Source organism: Schistocerca nitens, chromosome 7 (genome assembly GCF_023898315.1).
Source record: "Schistocerca nitens isolate TAMUIC-IGC-003100 chromosome 7, iqSchNite1.1, whole genome shotgun sequence".
Lineage (NCBI taxonomy): Eukaryota > Metazoa > Arthropoda > Insecta > Orthoptera > Acrididae > Schistocerca > Schistocerca nitens.
In genome coordinates this window covers 401,179,608-401,202,561 of record NC_064620.1, presented here as the reverse complement: position 1 = coordinate 401,202,561, position 22,954 = coordinate 401,179,608, and positions in this window count along the sequence as shown.

Here is a 22,954-nt window from a genome sequence, read left to right as displayed (position 1 = left end):
AAACCAAAAAACGCTCGCATGTCAAAGTCAAAAGTGAAATGTATGCTTGTGTGCTTTTTGATTCCAAGGGAATTGTTCATAAAGAGTGGGTGCCTCCTGGGGAAACAGTTAACCGATATTATTGTAAGGGAATTTTAGAAAGACTTCGTAAAAGTTTTCTTTGTGTCCGTGCCAACATTGCTGATAATTGGATTCTACATCACGATAATACGCCATCCCATACTGCTCTGCCAGTACAGTAAATTTTAACCTCAAAACAAATTTCAGTACTACCACAGCCACCTTATTCACCAGATATCGCTCCGTGCGACTTTTTTATATTTCCAAGAGTCAAAACGGCGGTCAAGGGACAGCATTTTCAAACAACACAAGATGTCCAAAAAGCTGTGACGAGGCTCTTGTAAGATATTACAGAAGATGAGTTCCAGAAATGCTACCATCAGTGGTAGAAGAACTGGAAAAAGTGTGTGCAATCAGAAGGGAACTACTTTGAAGGGAACTAAACTTAACTAAGACGGTAAGCAACATTATTTTTTCACATCAGTCTCATTACTTCATTTTGCACCTCGTAATAATAAAATAATTATACAGTGCCCTGGGATACTGCTGAACTGGAATGAATCCAAACTGCTATCCATGATTCTATGTTGTCTAGGGGATCGGCCATGCCAACCGCTTTTAGTTCAGTTTATAAAGTGACTGCGCACTACTTTCTATAATGGGACAAATAAACAATAGTGGACAGTCAGGCGAATGGTTAGTAATAAAACTGTAAGTTCATTTTAAGCATCATAAATAATGTTCGCTGATGCCGCCTGTGAGCACCCGCTCGTATGGCGTCAACAGGAAAGTGGGCCAGGCCTGGATCGAATACGAGCAGCGTATACACAAGGATGGCTCGCGTGCGGCGACCATCTGATTCAAATGGCTCTGAGCACTATGGGACTTAACATCTGAGGTCATCAGTCCCCTAGAACTTCGAACTACTTAAACCTAACTAAGGACATCACTCACGTCCATGCCCGAGGCAGGATTCGAACCAGTGACCGAACGGTTGCGTGGTTCCAGACTGAAGCGCCAAGAACCGCCCGGCCACATGGGCCTGCTCGATCAGCTGCATGTGGCTTTTAGGCAGTTCCCCATGCTCAATTAGGTAAATGTTGTGCTGTTACACAATTAACGCCTCACAAAGTACGATACACAAGAAATTAACATGCAGCCAGATACAAATCAAAGTTAACGCAATTGACAAATAGCTGACACGCGGGACTTCTATCCCTCATGTAAATGCCGACTGTGGCGACATGAAGGGAATCCGGAAGGGAAGGTGAATAAAATAAAGTGGAATCTCGCATAACGAGCACCTCCCATAACGCGCTATTCCCATAAAGAGGAAAACAAATAGTAAAAGAATTACTCGCTTAACGAGCTATGTTTCACATAGCGAGTTACGACGTTTTACTCTGTCACCAGACGTTCACATGCGGCGGGCGGAAACATTCAACAGTAAGAACACCTTTCATACAAACAATGTCCTTAGCACGTTCTGCAGTCGACGTTTAGCGGTCTTTCTGCTACCATCTTAGTCCCGCTTGTCAACACACATTTTTCTAAACTTGTTTTCAACCAGTGTTTTTTTATTTTAATAAATTTTTGGAGAAATGTCCCAGAAGATAAAGCCGCATGAAGACCACCATAGGAGGAAGGAAATAACTTTAGAAACGAAGAGCAAAATCATTGAAAAACGCGAACGTGGTGTGAACGTTGCTGATTTAGAAGGTACATACAACTGGTCTTCATCAACTATTTCCACCATCCTCAAGAACAAGGACCATATTCAGAGACAGATGCTTCAAAGGGAGTGGCAAGAGTATCTAAACGACTGCTTCTTATTCTGAACGATATCCTTATACGGATAAATGAAAAGTAATTGCAAGGCTACGCTATTAACGAGAACATCATTAGAGGTGGCAGGAGCCGCATCTCATATTTCTATCTTGCTCTGAGTAATTCGATTATCCTCTCTAATTGCATGCGGTGAGAAGTTGCTATTCCTTCAATTGCGGATTTCACATGCAGCATCTCTCGTCACCTGGGTGGTCCGGTACCAGGCGAGTTCTGTTGAGCTTGAAAGGGTTAAGCCGACGGGTGTGAGAGAGTCGAGTGGATGCTTTCCAGACACCGACATTGTCATAAGAACTGGAGCGACACGCCGAAAGGAGCCAGAAGGGGCGGCTGGGCTAGAGATTCCGTTATTTCGCAGAAACTTAGTGAAAACACTTTCTGGCGGGCTACCAGAGAGGCGTGGGAATGACTTGTGTTCCCAGGCAGTCTTGGCGGGCAAATTCCCGCGTTTTCTGCAATATCGTACTGTGATTGGCTTGCTCAGGGCATAGCTCCGTGACGTAGCAAAATCGGCGCAGAAATTGGCGCCAATAATCTCCATTGGTGGACTAGTAGTGCTTCGACAATAGTGTGGAATTTTCCGCCGGTTTTCGAGTTGCTAATTGGAACGTTTAACCACGGCCACTGTCGTGGGGGCGGGAATGTTCTGTGTTCGGCTTGTATGGGTGCTCTTGAGAGAGTCTTCTCTCGCCTTTCGGTCGGAGTAGGTTACAAGACTGAGCTCTCGCAGCTCTGGACCGCCTGCCTTCCGTTGGCTGTCTAATATACTTTTATTTAATTGTAACTGTTTGACGAAGTTGCTGAAGTTTCGACTTTAACGTAACTTTCCGAGTACAGTTGGCAATTGAGAGTTCTGCGTACAAGCGGCCTATGTTATCTGTCTTGAGCAGTTTCTGCTAAAGTTGACTGTATCAGAGTTACTGTGTGACTTCGCTTGTGAAAATCAATCACTGTACCGTCAGTGATTGTGTGGCGAGCCTTCTTCGTCTCCCTCAGAGGCGCATTTGTATTGATAGGAAGTCTTTAGTCTGTAACAACCAGACCAGGATCATTTGTTTCGGGCTATACTCACGACATTATCATCACCACGAAGGGATGTCGAAGCAACCAGCCATCGCCTCCGGTACGCCAGATCGTGTTCTTGCAGTTAAGAATACAGCTTGGTAATGTATGTCCACAGCACCGGCAGATTAGGGATTTTCCTAGGTGATAATCAGAGCTCAGCAGAGCGCGCCTGTTCGTCTTTTTCTAACTTTGTTCTGTCTTGGGTGTTCATTGTCTGAGTTCTCACTACTGTAGCAGCAATTAATGTTGGGTTAGCTGTGTGTCTCTCTTAAGATTTGAGTGGCAAGGAATTGGCTCCACATACCACTTCGTCATAAACCTCACAATCTAGTTTAGGGACAACTTCACCTTCACAGCATTTATTTGAGTATCCAATTTGAACCATCTTGATGTATTGTAAATGTTTCATGTGTTTTGTTTATTATTTTTAGTTTAGTCATAATATATCATATTTGTTATTTTGGACAGAACTTCCATTCTGTTAATCGGTAGAGCAACTCTTTCATTTCACACTACGTTAATGAAATTTTCCTTTATTTAACTTATTAAATTAAATTATTGCAGGTGCCAAACTCTTTTCTACTCTACTTGCAGGGTCAATGACAGTCAGTTCGCGTTTCTTTTTAATCCATGTGCAACAGCAAAAGTCGGAGTTAGAATAGGGGGGCTTAGAGCATCATTTATATATGAAGATTCTAGAAGAATTTAGTGTTAAATACACTACTAGCCCCGGCACCTCGCAATCATTTGCTTGAAGGCGAAAATGATTTTCGCCGACCTCTTTAAGGAGACGACAGAATCATCAGCAGCCGAAGAAGTGTTTAAGGGAAGCCGAGGGTGGTTCGAGAAGAGAAGAACCGGCACACGCAGCGTTGTGAGGCACGGCGAAGCCGCCTGCACCTACACAAAGGCATCATAGTACTTCATCAGCAACTTCAAGATGCTCGTACATTCTGAGGGTTATCTGCCACAACAGGTTTTTAATTGTGACGAGACGGATATAGTCTGGAAAAGGATGCCGAAGCATACCTTTATAACAACAGGGCAGAACGCATTGCCCGGTCACAAGCCAATGAAATACCGTTTCACACAGATATTCTGTGCCAATGCAAGCGGCGACTTGAAAATTAAACCGCTACTTGTTTACTATTCAGAATGTCCAACAGCCTTCAAGAAATTTGAAGTCCAGAAGAGCAGGTTATACGTGATGTGGAGGTACTACAACAAGGCTCGGGTGACACATGATCTTCTTGGTGATTGGATCAATTAAATGTTTGGTCCTTCAATGAAAAAATATTGGCTTCATATGAATCTGCACTCCATGTCTTCTTGTTGTGGACAACGCTCCTGCCCATTCTGAAGGTCTACAAGACCAACTCTTTTAAGAATTTCAATTAATCAACATCCATTTTCTGCCTCCCAACACCTCTCCGTTACTACAGCCTATGTATCAGCAGACTATTTCTAAGTTTAAGAAACTATACACTAACACACTCTTGGAGTATTGTTTTAGAGTTGATTGAAGCTACCAACCTCGCTCTCAGAGAGTTTTGGAAATATCACGTCAACAGTCTGCGTCAACATGATCCGAAAAGGCATGGGAAGCAGTTTTCAACAGAACTCTCACTTCCGCTTGGAAGAAGCTTTGGCCGGAGTGCGTTGGAGAATGTGACTGAGGCACTTGAGTCAGTACCTGTGGAGCCTATAGTCAAAGAGACTGTTTCTTTGGCCAAGAGCATGGGTCTAGAAGTGGGTAACAATGATATCTACGAGACTATGGAAGATCACAGCCAAGAAACGAGCACCGAAGAGCTTATGGAATGGCAGTGTTTCACAGCAGAGTCGTTCGGAGGAGCACTGCAGAGGGGTTCTTCAGAGGAGGAGGAGGAGGAAGAGGAGGACGAGCAGGAGACGGTAATAGCAAAGTAGCAGTCGTCTGGCGAAATATGGGAAATGCTGAAAGCATGGGAATCGGTTGCATCCTGCACTGAGAATCATCACCCCAATAAAGCAGTGGCGATGCGCGCTACAAATTTATTTGACGATAATACTGTGTCGCATATTTGCCAAGTATTGAATCAGCGGAAAGAAATGAACTATGATAGCTTCGTAGTAAAAAATAATTAGTTATTCCGTGAATAATAAATTACGTAATACTATGTGTATAATTTCCTTTGAATAAATGGTATGAGTAAGATAAAAGTTTTAGTACTTTTTCTGCATGGAACGCATTATTATATTTTACGTTAATTTATATGACATAAATTGTTTTGCTTAACGAGTGTTTCACACTACCAGTAAGATTCTGAAACGAATTATGCTCACTATGCGAGGTTCCGCTGTAAATTTGCCGGATCTTGAGTCCAGTGGATAAACGCAAAGCAGAAAATTGTGCATATTACAACCTGAACTCATATTAATGAGATCGCCGCCTAAGTTCCGTCAACGTGCAATAACCACTCTCAGATGGCAGGGAGCTGCACCAGAAGCTGCAAGTTGGGCTACGTGAAGAGCAGTGCAGTCGTTGTCGTAATGCGGAAACGGAGCAACTTACCTGAAGTCCGAAAGGGCTTGGCCATTGGCATTCGGGTCAAGGCTGGAAGCATTTCCGAAACGGCTAAGTTTCTACACTTTTCTTGTACCGCCATGGTTGAGGTATACTATCATGGCAAAGTAACCGTGATGTACCATGGGTCATAGAAGACAGGGATGAAACATGGCTGCGGAGATGTGTACGTTGGAAAAGACGTTCAACTGTTTAGCGCTTCCATATGAACCAAGGGGTTATTGTTGAGTCTCTCCAACGACGATTCAGCGAACTTCACTGCTTATTGGCCTCCGCAACATGTACCTAGTTCATGCACCCATGGTGAATACAGTTCATCGGCAACGTAGGCTGGAATTTGCAAAGCAGTGCCACACGTGGACGTCCACCGAGTGGCAACAGGTGGCCTTTTCAGATGAATCGCATTTTATCTTCCATCGGACAAATGACTGCCCCACACTGAGCCGGCTGACCAACTGACTAGACTCGTCGAGACTGACAGACTGCCCCCAGACTCACTCCGATTGACCGACTCAGACTCGCCGCCTAGCGAGTTTTTTTTTCTTTATTGATTTTCAATTCCCCCCGAAGGGGGCGGGCTGGCAGCAGCTTACTACGCTGCTCTACAGCCTACAGACTTTTGTTTAAAAAAGGAAGAAGAAAGAAACAAGGAAAAACAGGCGATAAAATGGTGATTTAAAGTGTAAAATGGCTTAAAAATGCGGAAAGTTAAAACAGAAAGCAAAAGGGGTAGGCAATGTTGATAAAATACACAGGAATCAGACAAGTAACATAGTAGACACACAATTAAAAAACATGGCGACAGTCTGGTTTCTGTTCACAAGAGCTTAAAAAAAAAAGCACACTCAGCGACAGTATGATGGCTGTTCGCTACACTTCCCAAAAGACACAACACGGAGCACGCACTGGAAAAACACACTGTGAAACACTGCATGAAAAAGGCAGCACAAAGATGGCACTCCCGATCCAAGGCAGATGGGTGCGGGGGGGGGGGGGGGGGGACCTGGAGTAGAGGGAATAACAAGGAGGGAGGAGAGGAAAAAACGAAAAGGGGGGGAACCAAGGAGGGAGAGGACTAATAAAGGGGGAGAAGGGCAGATGCGAGACGGAATGAGAGGAGGCAGAGGAGGGAAATGTAAAAGGACTCGGGGGAGAGAAAGGGGCAAAGAGAGGGGAAGTGGGGAAGAAAGAGGATGGAAGGTGGGGGAGAGGGAGCCCGGGAAAAGGACAGAGGAAAGCAGGGGGAGTGAGGATCCGAGCTGATGGGTGGGAAAAATGGAGGGAGAGAGGGCATCATCTGGGAGTGGGAGTTGATGGAAGCCACCTTGGGAAAGGAGATGTAGGGTGTAGAGATGGAGGGTAGGGGGGACACAACGGTGAAGACGTGGCAGGGGGCGGGGATCGGAGAGGAGAGGAGCAACCAGGGGGTGAGGGGGTTCAAGACGGCGGGAGGTGTAGAGGATGCGGATATGTTCGAGGAATAGGTGCAGATGGGGGAAAGGAATGAGATCATAGAGGATCCGCATGGGGGACCTAGCGAGCTCATAGCGCCCCTTAAATGCACGTGAACAGGCTACCTTTCCTCTTTCCCACCAGAAGGAGACACGAAAGCTGCGATTGCCACAGCGGCGCCACCGCCAGAAACGGAGGGCGACTGCTTTACGCTACGCGCTGCGGCGGGCTCTTCAAATCAGCAAACTTTACCATGGCCCAACGCCGATTTCGCCTGACACGCATTTCCTTTCCCACGGGGCGGTGAATGCAAAGAGCGCTGAGGGCGAACTTCTTGGGGCTTTACGGACCATGGCGCATCACCCGTCGGCAGTTTGGTTTGAACCTGCTTACCATTGGCTTCTCATTACGCTACGCACACAAGTTAACATGTTGTTGGTATGGTGGTCTTCAGTCCACCGACTGGTTTGATGCAGCTCTCCAAGCTACTGTTTCCTGTGCAAGCTTCATCTCCCAGTACATACTGCAACCTACATCCCTCTGAATCTGTTTAGTGTATTCATCTCTTGGTCTCCCCCTACGATTTTTATCCTGCACGTTGCCCTCCATTTGGTGATCCCTTGACGCCTCAGAATATGCCCTACCAACAAATCCCTTCGTCTAGTCAAGTTGCGCCACAAATTTCTCTTCTCAACCAATTCTGCTCAATACTTCCTCATTAGTTATGTGATCTACCCATCTAATCTTCAGTATTCTTCTGTAGCACCAAATTTCCATAGCTTTTATTCTCTTCTTGTCTAAACTATTCATCGTCCACGTTTCACTTCCATACATTGCTACACTCCATACAAATACTTTCAGAAACGACTTCCTGACACTTAAATCTATGCTACATGTTAACAAATTTCTCTTCTTCAGAAATTCTTTCGTTTTATATCCTCTCTACTTCGACCATAATCAGTTATTTTGCTCCCCAAATAGCAAAACTCATTTACTAAAAAATGGCTCTGAGCACTATGGGACTTAACATCTATAGTCATCAGTCCCCTAGAACTTAGAACTACGTAAACCTAACTAACCTAAGGACGTCACACAACACCCAGTCATCACGAGGCAGAGAAAATCCCTGACCCCGCCGGGAATCGAACCCGGAAACCCGGGCGTGGGAAGCGAGAACGCTACCGCACGACCACGAGCTGCGGACCTCATTTACTACTTTAAGCGTCTCTTTTCCTAATCTAATTCCCGCGGCATCACCCGATTTAATTTGACTACAGTCCATTATCTTCGTTTTGCTTTTGTTGATGTTCATCTTAAAGTTAACATAGCAAATCAAATTGTAAGTAATCATATGTTGGCCGTCGCTAGTAATAATTATGTGGTGGCGATTAATTTATTCCGGTTTAATGTGATCTCTCTTATGGGCTTCCCACATTTATTGGACAGTCTGCTTAAAACGGTCATGTAACAGTAGCTCGTAAATGCTTAAAATTACAGCACGTTGCGTTTTTTGGATTAGTAAATGAAAAAGTGTATTCTACAAACATTGTGTGCTGTGCCTGATAACTCCCTTGCAAGTTCCGTCTAGTTATAAGGTGTGCCTTCGTTCTTTCGTTAATTAAACAGAGTCTTGATTAAATTTGTATAAGATGCACAGTCTCTGCAGAATACTGCGTTGCCGACAACGGTGGAAATCTCAGAAAATTGTCCTCGTGTACCCCTTTTAACTACCACTTCGATTATTAGTTTATCAGAGTTGGTTAAATAGGTAATAACTTTTCAACGTTCCCCGTGGGATTCTTCACTCTAATGAATTTCATTAAATTTACTTGGTATTCACACGTATATGGTCTCGAAACACTCAGTGCTTTATACTCTTTAATATGATCTGCGGCTTCCCCAATGAACCATGGACCTTGCCGTTGGTGGGGAGGCTTGCGTGCCTCAGCGATACAGATGGCCGTACCGTAGGTGCAACCACAACGGAAGGGTATCTGTTGAGAGGCCAGACAAACATGTGGTTCCTGAAGAGGGGCAGCAGCCTTTTCAGTAGTTGCAGGGGCAACAGTCTCCATGATTGACTGATCTGGACTTGTAACATTAACCAAAACGGCCTTGCTGTGCTGGTACTGCGAACGGCTGAAAGCAAGGGGAAACTACAGCCGTAATTTTTCCCGAGGACATGCAGCTTTACTGTATGATTAAATGATGATGGCGTCCTCTTGGGTAAAATATTCCGGAGGTAAAATAGTCCCCCATTCGGATCTCCGGGCGGGGACTACTCAAGAGGACGTCGTTATCAGGAGAAAGAAAACTGGCATTCTACGGATCGGAGCGTGGAATGTCAGATCCCTTAATCGGGCAGGTAGGTTAGAAAATTTAAAAAGGGAAATGGATAGGTTAAAGTTAGATATAGTGGGAATTAGTGAAGTTCGGTGGCAGGAGGAACAAGACTTTTGGTCAGGTGATTACAGGGTTATAAATACAAAATCAAATAGGGGTAATGCAGGAGTAGGTTTAATAATGAATAAAAAAATAGCAGTGCGGGTTAGCTACTACAAACAGCATAGTGAACGCATTATCGTGGCCAAGATAGACACAAAGCCCATGCCTACAACAGTAGTAAGGGTTTATATGCCAACTAGCTCTGCAGATGATGAAGAAATTGATGAAATGTATGACGAGATTATTCAGGTAGTGAAGGGAGACGAAAATTTAATAGTCATGGGTGACTGGAATTCGTCAGTAGGAAAAGGGAGAGAAGGAAACATAGTAGGTGAATATCGATTGGGGGTAAGAAATCAGGTAGTGAAGGGAGACGAAAATTTAATAGTCATGGGTGACTGGAATTCGTCAGTAGGAAAAGGGAGAGAAGGAAACATAGTAGGTGAATATGGATTGGGGGTAAGAAATGAAAGAGGAAGCCGCCTTGTAGAATTTTGCACAGAGCATAACTTAATCATAGCTAACACTTGGTTCAAGAATCATAAAAGAAGGTTGTATACCTGGAAGAATCCTGGAGATACTAATAGGTATCAGATAGATTATATAATGGTAAGACAGAGATTTAGGAACCAGGTTTTAAATTGTAAGACATTTCCAGGTGCAGATGTGGATTCTGACCACACTCTATTGGTTATGAACTGCAGATGGAAACTGAAGAAACTGCAAAAAGGTGGGAATTTAAGGAGATGGGACCTGGATAAACTGAAAGAACCAGAGGTTGTAGAGAGTTTCAAGGAGAGCATAAGGGAACAATTGAGAGGAATGGGGGAAAGAAATACAGTAGGAGAAGAATGGGTAGCTCTGAGGGATGAAGTAGTGAAGGCAGCAGAGGATCAAGTAGGTAAAAAGACGAGGGCTAATAGAAATCCTTGGGTAACAGAAGAAATATTGAATTTAATTGATGAAAGGAGAAAATATAAAAATTCAGTAAATGAAGCAGGCAAAAGGGAATACAAACGTCTCAAAAATGAGATCGACAGAAAGTGCAAAATGGCTAAGCAGGGATGGCTAGAGGACAAACGTAAGGATGTAGAGGCTTGTCTCACTAGGGGTAAGATAGATACTGCCTACAGGAAAATTAAAGAGACCTTTGGAGAGAAGAGAACCACTTGTATGAATATCAAGAGCTCAGATGGCAACCCAGTTCTAAGCAAAGAAGGGAAGGCAGAAAGGTGGAAGGAGTATATAGAGGGTTTATACAAGGGCGATGTACTTGAGGACAGTATTATGGAAATGGAAGAGGTTGTAGATGAAGATGAAATGGGAGATAAGATACTGCGTGAAGAGTTTGACAGAGCACTGAAAGACCTGAGTCGAAACAAGGCCCCGGGAGTAGACAACATTCCAGTAGAACTACTGATGGCCTTGGGAGAGCTAGTCATGACAAAACTCTACCATCTGGTGAGCAAAATGTTTGAAACAGGCGAAATACCCACAGACTTCAAGAAGAATATAATAATTCCAATCCCAAAGAAAGCAGGTGTTGACAGATGTGAAAATTACCGAACTATCAGTTTAATAAGTCACAGCTGCAAAATACTAACGCGATTTCTTTACAGACGAATGGAAAAACGGGTAGAAGCGGACCTCGGGGAAGATCAGTTTGGATTCCGTAGAAATGTTGGAACACGCTAGGCAATACTAACCTTACGACTTATCTTAGAAGAAAGATTAAGAAAAGGCAAACCTACGTTTCTAGCATTTGTAGACTTAGAGAAAGCTTTTGACAACGTTAACTGGAATACTCTCTTTCAAATTCTGAAGGTGGCAGGGATAAAATACAGGGAGCGAAAGGCTATTTACAATTTGTACAGAAACCAGATGGCAGTTATAAGAGTCGAGGGGCATGAAAGGGAAGCAGTGGTTGGGAAAGGAGTGAGATAGGGTTGTAGCCTCTCCCCGATGTTATTCAATCTGTATATTGAGCAAGCAGTAAAGGAAACAAAAGAAAAATTCGGAGTAGGTATTAAAATTCATGGAGAAGAAGTAAAAACTTTGAGGTTCGCCGATGACATTGTAATTCTGTCAGAGACAGCAAAGGACTTGGAAGAGCAGTTGAACGGAATGGACAGTGTCTTGAAAGGAGGATATAAGATGAAGATCAACAAAAGCAAAACGAGGATAATGGAATGTAGTCAAATTAAATCGGGTGATGCTGAGGGGATTATATTAGGAAATGAGACACTTAAAGTAGTAAAGGAGTTTTGCTATTTAGGGAGTAAAATAACTGATGATGGTCGAAGTAGAGAGGATATAAAATGTAGACTGGCAATGGCAAGGAAATCGTTTCTGAAGAAGAGAAATTTGTTAACATCGAGTATAGATTTAAGTGTCAGGAAGTCGTTTCTGAAAGTATTTGTATGGAGTGTAGCCATGTATGGAAGTGAAACATGGACGATAACCAGTTTGGACAAGAAGAGAATAGAAGCTTTCGAAATGTGGTGCTACAGAAGAATGCTGAAGATAAGGTGGGTAGATCACGTAACTAATGAGGAGGTATTGAATAGGATTGGGGAGAAGTTTGTGGCACAACTTGACTAGAAGAAGGGATCGGTTGGTAGGACATGTTTTGAGGCATCAAGGGATCACAAATTTAGTATTGGAGGGCAGCGTGGAGTTTAAAAATCGTAGAGGGAGACCAAGAGATGAATACACTAAGCAGATTCAGAAGGATGTAGGTTGCAGTAGGTACTGGGAGATGAAGAAGCTTGCACAAGATAGAGTAGCATGGAGAGCTGCATCAAACCAGTCTCAGGACTGAAGACCACAACAACAACAACATGATCTGCGGCCCTTTTCTATAACTTTCATGATCGGCTTTACACAGTGAGGTAAGTAACACGGCTTAAATACTGGTAAGATGCATGTTGGGACATTAAGTAGTATGGTTGGAGTTGAGGGCGTGCAACACGTTGAAGTAACTGCACGGCCGGCTCTCGCCTGGACTGCGTGCGTCATACAGCTCGGCACTGCAGCTACAACTTCAGGCTGCTGAGTCACACCTCCTACACTGCTGACTTACCAAAGCGTGCAAAAAGTTGTCAAGTCACATATACGCACGTTCTTTACGGCGGCGCCCTGTTTGAAGCCATGGGACGTCTTACTGCAAATATTAGCTTCGTAAAACTTTTTCGGGACGAGAGTTTGAAGATACGTGATCATCGTCTGCCGGAGCTGGATGTGAATTCTGATAAATTGCTTTGCATGGGCAGTGTGCTTCCAGTTTCGCTATGCTATCACACCTAGGAGAATTTAGTCTCAGTGTCTGGAATAGAGGAAGTGGCAGCTTAATGACCAAGATACGTGGTATCTGGAATCCATTCGCAATGCGGCATGTACATTGGTGTGCCAAACTTGACAACAAAAGCAATTTTCTGTTAAAGTGTCGCTACCAACTAACATACACTACTGGCCATTAAAATTGCTACATCAAGAGGAAATGCAGATGATAAACAGGTATTCATTGGACAAATATATTATATTAGAACTGGCATGTGATTACATTTTCACGCAATAGATCCTGAGAAATCAGTTCCCAGAAGAACTACCTCTGGCCGTAATAACGGCCTTGATACGCCTGGCCACTGAGTCAAACAGAGCTTGGATGGCGTGTACAGGTACAGCTGCCCATGTAGCTTCAACACGATACCACAGTTCATCAAGAGTAGTGACTGGCGTGTTGTGACGTGCCAGTTTCTCGGCCACCATTGACCAGACGATTTCAGTCGGTGAGAGATCGGGAAAATGTGCTGGCTAGGGCATGCAACATGCGGTCATGCATTATCCGGCTGAAATATAGGGTTTCGCAGGGATCGAATGACGGGTAGCGCCACGGGTCGTATCACATCTGAAATGTCCACTCTTCAAAGTGCTGTCAATGCGAACAAGAGGTGACCGAGACGTGTAACCAATGGAACCCCATACCATCACGCCGGGTGATACGCCAGTATGGCGAGGACGAATACACGCTTCCAATGTGCGTTCACCGTGATGTCGCCAAACACGGATGCGACAATCATGATGCTGTAAACAGAACCTGGATTCATCCGAAAAAAATGACGTTTTGCCATTCGTGCACCCATGTTCGTCGTTGAGTACACCATCGCAGGCGCTCCTCTCTCTGATGTAGCGTCAAGGGTAACCGCAAGCATGGTCTCCGGGCTGATAGTCCATGCTTCTGCAAACGTCGTCGAACTGTTCGTGCAGATGGTTGTTGTCTCGCAAACGTCCCCATCTGTGACTCAGGGATCGAGACGTGGCTGCACGATCCGTTACAGCCATGCGGATTAGATGCCTGTCATCTCGACTGCTAGTGATACTAGGCCGTTGGGATCCAGCACGGCGTTCCGTATTTCCCGCTGAATCCACTGATTCCATATTCTGCTAACAGTCATTGGATCTCGACCAACGTGAGCAGTGCCCGCATCTCGTGGTCGTGCGGTAGCGTTCTCGCTTCCCACGCCCGGGTTCCCGGGTTCGATTCCCGGCGGGGTCAGGGATTTTCTCTGCCTCGTGATGGCCGGGTGTTGTGTGCGGTCCTTAGGTTAGTTAGGTTTAAGTAGTTCTAAGTTCTAGGGGACTGATGACCATAGATGTTAAGTCCCATAGTGCTCAGAGCCATTTGAACCAACGTGAGCAGCAATGTCGCGATACGATAAACCGCAATCGCGATAGGCTCCAGTCCGACCTTTATCAAAGTCGGAAACGTGATGCTTGCCATTTCTACTCCTTACACGAGGCATCACAACAACGTTTCATCAGGCAACGCCGGTCAACTGCTGGTTGTGTATGAGAAACCGGTTGGAAGCTTTCCTCATGTCAGCACGTTGTAGGTGTCGCCACCGGCGCCAACCTTTTGTGAATGCTGTGAAAAGCTAATCATTTGCATATCACAGCATCTTCTTCCTGTCGGTTAAATTTCGCGTCCATAGCACGTCATCTTCGTGGTGGAGCAATTTTAATGGCCAGTAGTGTAGCTGGATGAAACTTGGCTCAGACATACAAAGAACTGCTACAGTGTAATACACAAGATAATTGAATGAAATATCCAATGAGACGAGATAAAATGACATTTCTCCAATAACAAATAATTACACTTCAGTCATCGTGAATGATGATGGTCACGTGGACATTGCAAGAGGCAGTACATTATTCTTAGTGGGGTGTGTAATCACAACGCACAGCTGTGCATGCTCTGCGACGCGTTCCCATGCTGGCCACAAGGTTGGTAAACAGTCCTTTGGTGGGGTTTCCCATTCCTCCAGCAGCGTCATTGACAACTGCTGGACATTCATTGGCGCATGTGGACGTGCTGGAATACGTCTCTCCAACGCATGCCACACGCACTCCATGGGATCTAAGTCATGGGAAAGGGCAGTTCACCCATTCGTCGAATGGCCATTCGTGTAGGTAGGGAATTGTCATAGTCAAAGTGAGGATCATGAGGGATGGAGAAGATTTCGGAGAGATGACTGCACATGTCGTCAGCTAAAGGACTGTTGCTGTGGAGGATCGCATAGTGAGGAATGAGATGCCGGCCTGGGTGGCCGAGCGGTTCTAGGCCCTTCTGTCTGGAACCGCGCGACCGCTACGGTCGCAGGTTCGAATCCTACCTCGGGCATGGATGTGTGTGCTGTCCTTAGATTAGTTAGGTTTAAGTAGTTCTAAGTTATAGGGGACTGATGACCTCAGATGTTGAGTCATATAGTGCTCAGAGCCATTTGAATCATTTTTGAGGAATGGGATGGATGCCAGTAAATCGGTGGACTGCTTTCCAGTACTTGGAGGAGTTAATTGGGATTTTACCATAGAATCTGGTGCATGTCTTCTGCCAATGGCGTCGCTTTGGACAGTGAGTAAATTTCTAATGTGTGGCTGTATTTGCTGGTGGCGTGTGAGTTACGAGACCATCGAAAAGAGCGACATAAATGAAGGGACTTACGTAGAAGCAGTAGGCTTGTGGTGGATCTAAATTGCTGGTGTGGTGATCTTGTATAGCCTGACAGCGGGTGCTGATTGGTCGGTAATTATGTAGTGACGTCGCAAATGGTGTCAACGTCTGCGCTGGTGGCGCTACATTTTATTTAGTACAGGTAAACATTGCGACGAATAGCTATGATTGTTCTCTGAATCGAGAGCTCGCTTCTATGCACCACTAAGATTATTATCGCTGTCATGGTTGAAGTACTCTTCGCACATTCTTATTTCTACATTCTCTTTAACTACAGAATCCCACTATGCAAGAGGCTGTAACATAACTTTCATTCTTTCAAACATTATTGAGTCTGTTTTTGGGACGCTGTGCTCAGTAAGTCAAATAAAAAACACCATGAAACATGTGATGTTTGTCGAGGTTCACTCGAAAATTATAGGTCTACTTTACCAAATCGAAAACAGCGTCCAGTTTTACAGAGCAGTTTCTTTTTAATCATGTGGACCTGTTTAAAAAACGTTGTCTGGAGAAATACATATTTAAATTTTTGAGTTCGATTTTTGTGTGTACAAATTCAAATTGTTTGAATTTACCAGTACTATGATATTCCTCGACCTTTCACTAAACCTTCCTGTTCTTGGAAGGACCCATTTGCTAAAACGCGAGCCTCTCTATTCGCAATTCTATCCTAGACGTTGCTCTGAAATGAGCGGCGGTTCGAACGTTTGAGGTGTTTCCTGTCTCTTTTTCTCGGCCCTTTTCTTGGCGAGTTAATATGCCGTAGTTCCGATAACAACTCCTGTTACTTTTCTACTATGCAGGACACCTTTAGATCTGTCTCACTCACTCCCGCGTGTCAGCAGTTTGGACAACTTTTACACTCCAAAACATGCGTTTTGGAGCGTCAATCAAATTAATGAAGTCATTGCTTCATTGTTGTTTTTCAAATGGGCTCCAAGGCATCTCTTCATCAAATTGCGTCGATCAGATGTCTGTTCATATCAGCAATAGCTTCAGTAATTTGTGTCCTCAGTCGTTGCTTATGATCGAAAGCATCCTGGAGCCGTTTATATCAGATTGCTTCTATGGACACCCAATTCCAGAATAGTAATCGTGTTGCAGATTGTCATTCGTGAACTCCTGTGATAACGTGCCACCACAACCGCTTTTTTCCCATCTCACTTTTGTCTGAAACGTTTACTTGAGACATCTGGTGGGTAAGAACAACACCTACACCGACATGTTCTTCGACCAAGAAAAATACAATTCCAGAAGGAGATTGTCACTCTGCAGCGGAGTATGCGCTGATATGAAACTTTCTGGCAGATTAAAACTGTGTGCCGGACCGAGACTCCAACTCGGGACTTTTGCCTTTCGCGGGCAAGTGCTCTACCAACTTTTATTTTTTCTCATTTTGTTCGTTTTCGTTCGTTGTATCTGCTCGGGGCGGACGTCGAAAGACACCCGTTTCAGTTCGTTGTTGATCCATTAAATCAGTTTATTTTATTACAGAGGGCAGCTAGCCCTCTGACCGAACACGCTGAGCTACCGTGCCGGCAAAATGTTGATGGACGCATTAAACCCAGTCCCCTGCTACCCAAGCACGACTCACGCCCCGTCCTCACACCTTTACTTCTGCACTTGCCCGCGACAGGCAAAGGTCCCGAGTTCGAGTATCGGTCCGGCACACAGTTTTAATCTGCCAGGAAGTTTCAAAAATACAATTGTTTTACAGAGAAAGGAAGTGCTAGTGGTCCAAGCGCCGAGAGCTTCTGGAATGATTGTATGTGTGCTTCTATTGACATGTGATATTTCGTTATAAAGAATAATTTCCTGAAAAAGTCCTTCTGATCACAATTTTTTAAGACTACAAGGGGTCAAAACACGAAAGGAATAATTTTTTAAAACCTCGAGAGGAGAAAATCCCCTGAATGATGGACATGGAATTTCCGTCGTTTCCACGTGTGTCGTTTGTGCAGCTCTCAGGAACAGAGTGCAGAGCGGCAGCGACTATTCTCTCGGCTGATCCGATGGAGTGGCGAGTGAGCTCGCTTCCAGCCGGCCGCGCTCTGGACGGCACATTACTCCAGCTGCTGCTGGCGCCCAGCGGGCTTCACTTGCGGAGACAATGGCCGGAGCGGCATTGTACTCGCGCCGGGCGCCGATCAGGTTCCAGGGCGCACGCCCGCGGCGCGCACCCACGTGCGGATGACGACGGCTCGCACGGGCACACGGCGAGCCCGCTGGCTCCCGGCTATGGGGGCGAATCACAGGGCCTCGTGGCGCCACCGTCAGCGATATTCCACAGCTGGACTCTCCAGACCGCTGTTTGCGTGGAGGTTACACTACTTGCCATTATAACTGCTACACCAAGAAGAAATGCAGATGATAAACGGGTATTCATTGGACAAATATATTATACTAGAACCGACATGTGATTACGTTTTCACGCAGTTTGGGTGCACAGATCCTGAGAAATTAGTACCCGGAACAACCACCTGTGGCCGTAATAACGGCCTTGATATGCCTGGGCATTGAGTCAATCAGAGCTTAGATGGCGTGTACAGGTACAGCTGCCCATGCAGCTTCAACACGATACCACAGTTCATCAGGTGTAGTAACTGGCGTATTGTGACGAGCCAGTTGCTCGGCGAACATTTTCTGTATCCAGAAAAGCCCGTACAGGACCTGCAACATGCGGTCGTGCATAATCCTGCTGAAATGTAGGGTTTCGCAGGGACTGAATGAAGGGTAGAGCGACGGGTCGTAACACATCTGAAATGTAACGTCCATTATTAAAAGTGCCGTCAATACGAATAGAGGGGACCGAGACGTGTAACCAACGGCACCCCATACCATCACGCCGGGTGATACGCCAGTAAGGCGATGACGAATACACGCTTCCAATGTGCGTTCACCGCGATGTCACCAAACACGGATGCGGCCATAATGATGCTGTAAACAGAATCTGGATTCAACTGAAAAAATGACTTTTTGCCATTCGTGCACCCAGATTCGCCGTTGAGTACACCATCGCAGGCGCCCCTGTCTGTGATGCAGCGTCAAGGGTAACGGCAGCCATGGTCTCCGATAAACCGCAATCGCGATTGGCTGCAATCCGACCTTTATCAGAGTCGGAAACGTGATGGTACGCATTTCCCCTCCTTACACGAGGCATCAAAACAACGGTTCACCAGGCAACGCCGGTCAACTGCTGTTTGTGTATGAGAAACTGGTTGGAAACTTTCCTCATATCAGCACGTTGTAGGTGTCGCCACCGGCGCCAACGTTGTGTGAATGGTCTTGAAAGCTAATCATTTGCAATTCACACCATATTATTCCTGTCGGTTAAATTTCGCGTCTGTAGCACGTCATCTTCGAGGTGTAGCAATTTTAATGGCCAGCAGTGTAGTTGGTCACACAATAGGTTACAATTAGCAAATTCCGTTTTCCTTTTTTGTCTGTGCCCTGTCGGTCCTACATCTCGTGGACTCAACAGCCACTAGGTTCGCTGAAAAGGACCACATTCGTATTTCTGTTAGTAACTTGCGAAACATTTTGCCGCACACGTCTGTAATTACAAGTTGTGGAATCTTTGGAGGGCAGGTACGAAAAACTTGTGTTAAAGAAACCGTTAAACGATCTTGTATAAATCATTATGTTATAGGTCACCTTATATAAATCAGTGCGGTGAGGGAGGTTCAATTTGCACATCGTATAGATGTACTCGTGGCCAAATAGTAAAGGTACACGTAATTATATGTTAATTATAATTACAGATAGTATTGTGTCTCACTGTTTAGAGGTACAAAACGCGTTGGTGTTTTCAGCTCGTTACTGAATGCAAATAAGTAGGAGGCCGAGTTGATAGGAGCTGAAGGAATCCAGGTTGCAATAATATGCGGTACAGCACACTGTTAGAGAGAAGGATTATTATCCAAGAAACACATAGTACAATGAAAATTACGTATCTCCAGTAGTTTGTAGAACTGCACCTGCGGCTATGATCTCGAAAACATGGAATACCAGAACTAATAGATAATATTCTCAGGGACTAAACCTGATGGGCCCTCCGCAGAGAATCAACGCAAACAGAGCTGGCTGAGGGCCGATTATGAAAGTGCGCTTGCCTAGGTTGAAATCTAGCTAAGAAGTGAACGAGGCACACTCCAGTTCCGTCTTGCTGCACAGCCCGCTAGAGTGCGCTGTGCTCGGCAGACGACGGGCTGCCTACCTTGTGTTGGCGCAGCGTTGGAGTAGTATCTGTGGCAATGATATTACAGAAAGCACTGTCAAAAGACGCTGAGAGAGGATATAAGATGCCGTATAAAAAGAATGCGGCAAGGAGGGATGTCCATGTGTGCCTAAACATTTGTCCAATTACAAATTGGCCGTTACAAACGTTAAGAATGAATTAAGGAGAGCCCCTCTTCTTGCGGATCCTTCAGTGGGTTAGTTACGGAATATGCTGCAACTGTGGTGGAACACGTTTGGGTATTAAACAAAAAGAATAAAGTTTCTTCATACAAGTAGGTGGTCCCTCTTTAGTTCGTCACTGTCTTTTGCAAACATGGGAATAGAGCTTAAAATTCCATTATGATAATGCACGCTGAGATTTAAGTGTGGGAACCACGAAACCGAAGTTGTACAATCATAAAACGACTAAGATACGGATATAATATCGACTAATAACGGACGCATGGAACAGGGATGACCGTAGGAGATAATAAGGTCACGGAAAAAACCTTTATTTCCATTACTTTGCATCATGTGCTTGCCGAAAAGTGGCTTACGACATTTCTGTGCCTATTGTAATTTCGCATCGTCAGGATCCTCTCATTCTTGTTAACAAGAATTAGACTGAAGACATTTACAGAAGTGTACAAAAGTAATTTAGGTTTTCGATACCAATTCCACAGATTGCAGATCAGCCTGAATAATCCTTTTGAAGTACAGTGGTGTGCAAAAAGGATGAAAGTAACTATCGCACGATATGTTGCTGCCAAGTGACGTAGCTCAAAGAAGCTTGTGATGGCGGTCGTTTTTATATTTATTTAAATCATGGATTTGGACTCCAGGTTAGTGAACAATGCTGGGTGGCGTCGATTAGATGTACAAGGGTACCCTCCAGAATGATCAGCTGGGAAACTATTAAATGAGACATGAATTATAATTATTTTGATCTATTTCAATAAAATGATCGCTAAACAGATGGCAACCTGTGGCAACATTAATCTAATAAAGCCATGGCATGTTTGACTCTAACGTACCTAAACTTCTACTGGCTATTGATTGCAGAGACTTGCCATGACTATATACAAGTGATAATTTGGCATTGGATATTTTAACGCTACTGAAGTCGCCCTGACCCTTATACGTCCCCCAGTAGGAGTACGTTATTCTCATTAATTATGTAAATTGTCATGTGATAACCTACATGTTTCCTAATCCTATCCTGTGGATACGATAGAATGTCAGGATAAGCTGACAAAATTCAGTCCCCCTTTTAGCGAATAAGTTATAAAATGTACACAAGAGTGAAGAAAATACTACGCAGAGACAGGAAAATACTATGTACCAAAGGATAAATGCCGTTATTTTAATACATTTATTCATCATAAAAAACAATTTAAAGAAACTAAGTAAGGATTACAAATCTTAGGTTCTCCCTGTATTGATACTGGCCCTTAAACTGTCTGGCTCTGCCCTATGATGTACTGGCGATCTGTGATTAGGGGTGGAGTAGCTGACATCCCCCGTGTACTAAATAGCAAGAAGGAACTACTATCTCAATGAGCAGTGTGAAACCTCACAGCATAACGGAGAGGAACACGTGATTCACCAATGTAAATGTGTTTTTGGCCGACGAGGCCGCCTTCTCGCACCTGCCCGCCGGACACGCGTTCCGATTTTGCAGGTGGTCCAGCTCAGGGGTGGGTCAATGGATTAGTGCCGGAAGCGGCTGTGGTGCCCTATTGTCCGAAGGAATGTGTGAGCTTCCTGTGTCCTTCCGTTCTGCCATGGGTTTCACAGCTCTGCTTGTTCCCCAGTCACCCAACATGCAGACATTATACAATAAATTACGTGTACTATACGATGTCAGTCACGAAAATGTTTTTAATGAACGTGCTCAAACATGTCATTTCTATCATAGAAGGGGCATACTTATGTCGTACTGGATGTAAACGCGGTTTCTAAGCTGTAAAATAACGCCACCTTACATTACAAAGGACGTCTTGAGGAAACCTGCTAATATCGTGCAAGTAAATTATTACAATCGTGAAGCGCCCAATGATTTTCGTAATGTTAACCGAAAACAGACAGTACTACAGAAGGGAATACATTCCACCTGTAGTCGGAGGTGGAAACATCTGTTCATGGCACTAAGCCGGCCGCGGTGGCCGTGCGGTTCTGGCGGTGCAGTCCGGAACCGCGGGACTGCTACGGTCGCAGGTTCGAATCCTGCCTCGGGCATGGGTGTGTGTGGTGTCCTTAGGTTAGTTAGGTTTAAGTAGTTCTAAGTTCTAGGGGACTTATGACCTAAGATGTTGAGTCCCATAGTGCTCAGAGCCATTTGAACCATTTTGGCACTAAAATGTGCCTTCAGAGTCAAGCTTGAAGTAAACGGATAAGTTTAAAAATGGCTTTAGTGGCCCTATACATCATCTCGTGGTTGCAGCTCTATCTCACCATTATATTGCAAGTGGTGGCTGAAGTGGCTGCGAATTCGATCATTGGCAGAACAAAAAATCCTCACCATTGTCTAAGTTTCTAAGTTTCTTGTGCATCAGCTCAGGCGGATCAGTAACCAGCTGTGGCTCTCAGCATAGACGGCTGGTGGTGGAGGCTCCCAGAGATCGTCTTCAAGGTTGGAGATGGAGTCGAAATGAGATTTCTGATCGAGTCTTAAGTATAAAGGAACCTCACTTTTGCTACATCTTGCATCTGTCATTGGCTTTTGATTGTCTCGGCTCCTGATGTTTTGAGCATCGACCGAGAAAACTGCGTATTACAGAACTCTGGACCCCTTCCCCTAGCTGGCAAACCAATAACTTGCATCCTTCCAACCTCTGCAGAAAAAAGGCGCATCTCTATCTCTAGCTGTCTCTCTCTTTCTGTCTCTTTCTTTGAGCAGTGAGATGCTCTGTGTAGTTTTTTGTAAAGTCAAGTCGTGCAGCACTGTCTCACGTTTCCAAAAGGCCCAGGACTGCATTTCCCCTACCTGCCTTAAAGATGTGTATGTCTAGCTTTCAGTATTTCCTTTTCTAAATTTCGAGTGCACTGGCACTTTCTGCTAAAAAGTGTGATCCTCCTTACTTCCAGGTCATAACATTTTTCACCTGGAGTTTGGTCCATGGGAGATGCTAGCTGAATGCCTATACAAAGCCTCAAGTACTGCGGCTGTGCTGCAAGGTTAAAGGCATTGGCCGGTGGACCACTGACCCTCAGCCCTCCATCTGTGGCCTTTTGAGAACTGGTGTTGAAGGGTAGCTGATTTGGCTGCATCTGGCGATCTGCACGTCATTCCA